We start from the raw sequence: 4,506 nt of genomic DNA, 5'->3' as shown, positions 1-4,506 counted from the left end.
TTAGTAAATATTTTATACTTTTCACGTAAACCACTTTGGGATTAAGTAATATTCAGGGGATCTTAGATGACATTGTACGATAACTAAGATCATAAGAAATTGGGTCATTAATAAGCTTAAATATCTCTGACAAATTTAGACTAACCCATGCATGACATATGAATTCTTTCTGGAGGTGGGGCCACCATGTTATTGTCGAGGGGCGACTTGTGATGAGTCGCTGCGCTGGAATTGGTCAAAGGGAACTGCCTAACACTGACACATAAGATGGTGCGTTAATGGGTCCCTTCAAATAGGGATGAAAGGGAGAGACATAAAACCTGTCCCCAACAATCCCCCAATATCAAGAGTAATAAGCTTGAAGATTACCAATGCTAGGGAATTCCAAGGTTAATAACAAATGAACAAAACAAGGCTCTGATACTGGGGTTGACCTTGGGGTACATATTGAGGCTGGGGTTGACCTTGAGGAATGTATTGTACCACAGGTATATACTGTCCTTGAGGTTGCCCCCCAGACGCAATTTGTGTCCTCACCCCGAATTCTACGGGATGTCCTCAACAATTCGGCCACGGAAACAATCTCAGGAGACTGGCCCCGAAGTCTACGGGACTGTCTCGGTAATTCCACCACAGTTAAAGACTTTTAACTACTGCACACGCAAACAAAGTAAAATCTCAAAGCAAACTGCCTAAAGTCTCTAAAGAACCAAACAAATTTGAAGCACACGCCTAAAGAATCTAGGGCATCAAACCAAGCACAAACAGTAGCCTTCCGGACCGAAAGCGCTAGTTGGAGATGAAACCCAACATCGCCGGATTCAGTACAGAAGTGGCGGGTGGAACAGTTACCCCGGCAACCTGCTTAATGAATAGACCGGCACAAGTTCCTCCACTTTAACTGTCTCGAGTGAAGTGAACCCCCCGGAAAATCCAAGTGAGTCTAGCCGACGTCTGCTCCAGGTACAGTGGGATCTCCCTCCACCGTCACCTCGGTAGAATCCTAAAGATTATGGTCACTAAGGTTACCAACAACAACAAGTATACCTGGGGGAACAGTCTACACTCCGACAGCACGCAAGGGCAGAGTATCAAGCTCAATCCCCTTGCCGGCTCCTTGATAATAATCCAAGGTTTACCGACAAGTGACCCCTGGCTCCTCGACAATGGTTAATCCGAGGTTTACCGTTTGTAATACGTGCGTGTCTGGCGTCGTTCCCAACGAGGGAGGATTGATCCCCTCACTGGTTCGGACACGAGCTCGTGCTTCTCCTTTAAGAGGAGCTTTCCCAGAGTATAAATGAAACAGCTGGATTTAATCTATCACAAGATAAGCTACTTGTTTGGTTTTGTTGTCTTGGAGAGTTTATTACTCTGCTACTCCAAGACACTAGCCTGATCTATATTGGTGTTTCAGAGCCCTAGTAAATAAAAAGTTACTAAGTTGATTTTACTTTAAGCGTTAATTTTATGGTTTTCTTAAGACAAAAGATAGTGGAGATGAAACTGGTGGTGTGTAGACTCGACTCTCAACCACTACAAATATGCACCTAAGATGATTTACACTACTTTTCTTTTTCAATGAATCTCCTAGCTAAGAGAGTTGGAAGAATGCAAATTTTATAGAAAACAACTTTCTTAACAAAGACAATCAAAGAAACAATTTTCTTTATCTTTTCAAAACATGCAACTCATGACCACTAATTATTCACGAAATTTCCTTTTTCTTCAAAAGACTACAAATGCTACCAAAGCAAACTTTGTTTCCAAAAGAATTTTTGTATTTTTCCTATATTAATCAAGCATGTAAAACTATTTATCAAAAATCAAATTTAACAAATCTAAGGCAATCAAATCAAAATCACTCAAAATTAAAACTAAAGGCAAAATTTATACCTTTACCATAAATTCAGTGAAATTAAATGACATCTTAAGCAATAACACAAGGCCATGTGCAAGAAAATTAAAGTAGAGTATGAAGAAGTATCAGAGTACTTTGTAAAATAAATGTAGAGATAAAAAACTATACTAATTATATGTTATTAGTCAATCTGAACTGCATTATCTAATATTTTTTCTCAAAACTTTGGAAATGAGTGGATATTTATGGTAGGAATGTAGCTTGAATATGATATAGATTTAATACATTAATTTTTTTATGATACATTCCATTAAATAAATTCAATAATCTAAAATTATAATTATCTCAATTTCACACAGTGAATTAAAAAATCTTAAAAAACAAAAAATCTGATAAAAAAAAAAAAAAAAAAATTGCATCAAAAAAATTATGATGCATTCCATTAAATAAACTTAACAAATTAAAATTATAATTATCTCAGTTTCACACACTGAATAAAAAAATCTTAAAAAAATATATAAAAATAACAACATTAAACTACATTTCATGTTAAAATTTATAATGAATTATATAAATATCATTAAACTCATCATAAAATTTAGGTAAAGAATTAAAAAATTAAAAAAAGAAACAACTCGTAAAATTTAATAATTTTAATAATTACCTTTTTAATTTTGGACAATCTTTTACACTATTTAACGAAGGAGGAATTGCACACTATGAATCCTTAGTATCCTATCCACGTTGGAGAGGGAAAAAAAAAAAAATCCCAAATTTCTACCACTGTTCTATTGATTGGTCCTACTGATGGGGATGAACAAAAATGAGTCTAATCCTATATCCAATATAATTCTATGTATAGTACTCAAAACTGTCAATGTAAAAAGTGTATGTATGTATTTGGGGTAATACATTGAAAAACTGAAGGCACTATTCTTTCTCTTGTACATTTCACTTGATTTGTCTGTAGATCTTCCAGTGTACCATCCACCATAGTTGTAACTTTTAGTGCCAATAGTAACCCAAAAATGTCTTTGCACCATCCACACTGGGGAAATAAGGTGGTTCAAAATATATATGACGTAGGGCATCACAAGCACCTATATATGATGGACCCTTCATTTCAGTGCTACCCATGGTTGTTACTACTAGCTGCTGATATGAGAAGAAAAACCTTTTCACCGTGGCTTCTATTGCCTGGAAGGCCAACAGAACATCTATTGTTGCAACATGGTAAGCACCTGAAGTGTTATGTGAGCGAAGTCCATGTGAATGAAACAAATGCATAAGTGCCTCCTGGAGCCTTGGTCCACCCTTTGGATCAGCCTCAACACCGATGACTTTGGGCACCAGATGCCTTAGTTCCTTGCATGCATTTGTAAGGTCTCTAAGGGGGGCAGACCGAAGGCAATATGCACCTGCAAGCGTACTAGTGCTGCTAATTGCCAACTGGTGTTTAAGGCAAAGGAAATCATCTGGGTCCATCACTAGAAGCAAATTCACAATTTCTGTGAGCATGTTCCACATCCTTTCAACCATCCAACAGTCTGTGGATGCTCCTACGAAATCCCCAGAGTCTATTCTTTCATATACTCTCTGTAACAATTCTTGGCCTACAAATACCCACGCCTCAAAGATCTGGAGGACATTGCAAAGTTTGGCATCTTCTAGATTATGGAACTGTTTATGTTGTTTTAAAGAGTGCAAATATCTTGGCTTGCAGATTCTATCATATTGAAGAAGAGGCTTACCTGACATATTTGGTTCCCCCAGACCTAAAGTGAAGGGAGTCCTCTGCATATGGCCTTCAATGGCAAGCCATATTCTAGAAACCATAGCTTCAGCGCTTTTCCATGTACCCAAACGAGGAAGTAAGCTCTCTTCACTTGTTCTGCTAACCACAGGTAAAGCCCCAGGTCTTTGCCATACCTCATGGAAAACTTTCCATGAGAGAACACCACTACTTACTGACAACTGAAGAGTGGGAACCTGCTTGTCATTTTCACAAATCATTGAAATCAACTCAATCTGGGAACTAATTAAGGATTCAAGCCTTCTCTTCCATTCCTCTTTGTCAATGTAAGTCCTTGTGTCACAGAGGACAAACGAAACAAACTGAAAAGTAATCTCCAATGACTGTAAGGCAGCCTTTACCAACCCCTCTCTAGACCAACCAGGCCATTCCTTGAATTTCCACATGGCACTGAGCTCGGGGAGATGCACATACTGCTCGTAACCCGCACACTCCATGGGGGAGGGCTCTATGGATTCTTCAACAAAGGCAAAATAGGATGTCATTTTTTTACAGGACATATTTTTTCCCTGCAAACATAATGAGGAGAGTAAAGACACTAATGCTCTCCATATACCATAATCTAAAAAGAACAACATAATAATAGAATAAACACTAAAATACATTTTAAACACTAAAATTTTGAAAACTGGAATAGAATAAAATGTTCTTAAATCCTTGATATATTTAAAAAGCCATAATATATCAAAAAGCTATATATAATACATTACTGGACAAAAAACATATCTATTTGTTGCAACTCAACTTTTTATGTAGATGATAAAAACTCAACACATGAATAATGAAAAGAGTTAAATAATGTCAACACATAAATATATATTTTTCCAGTTAA

The 4,506-nt window shown here is 37.0% G+C and overlaps 1 pseudogene; it reads right to left on the bottom strand.

Annotated features, from left to right (window-relative positions):
* Positions 1–2,866: 2,866 nt before the first annotated feature.
* On the bottom strand, positions 2,867–4,159 carry LOC149256288 (nematode resistance protein-like HSPRO2 pseudogene; annotated as a pseudogene).
* Between the last annotated feature and the right edge of the window lie 347 nt (positions 4,160–4,506).

The sequence above is a fragment of the Pinus tabuliformis genome, chromosome 7 (assembly GCF_031772625.1).
Source record: "Pinus tabuliformis cultivar Carrire ecotype Pingquan chromosome 7, CPIR1, whole genome shotgun sequence".
NCBI lineage: Eukaryota > Viridiplantae > Streptophyta > Pinopsida > Pinales > Pinaceae > Pinus > Pinus tabuliformis.
The sequence above is the reverse complement of the archived record's forward strand: the minus strand, read 5'-3'. Positions and strand labels throughout refer to the sequence as shown.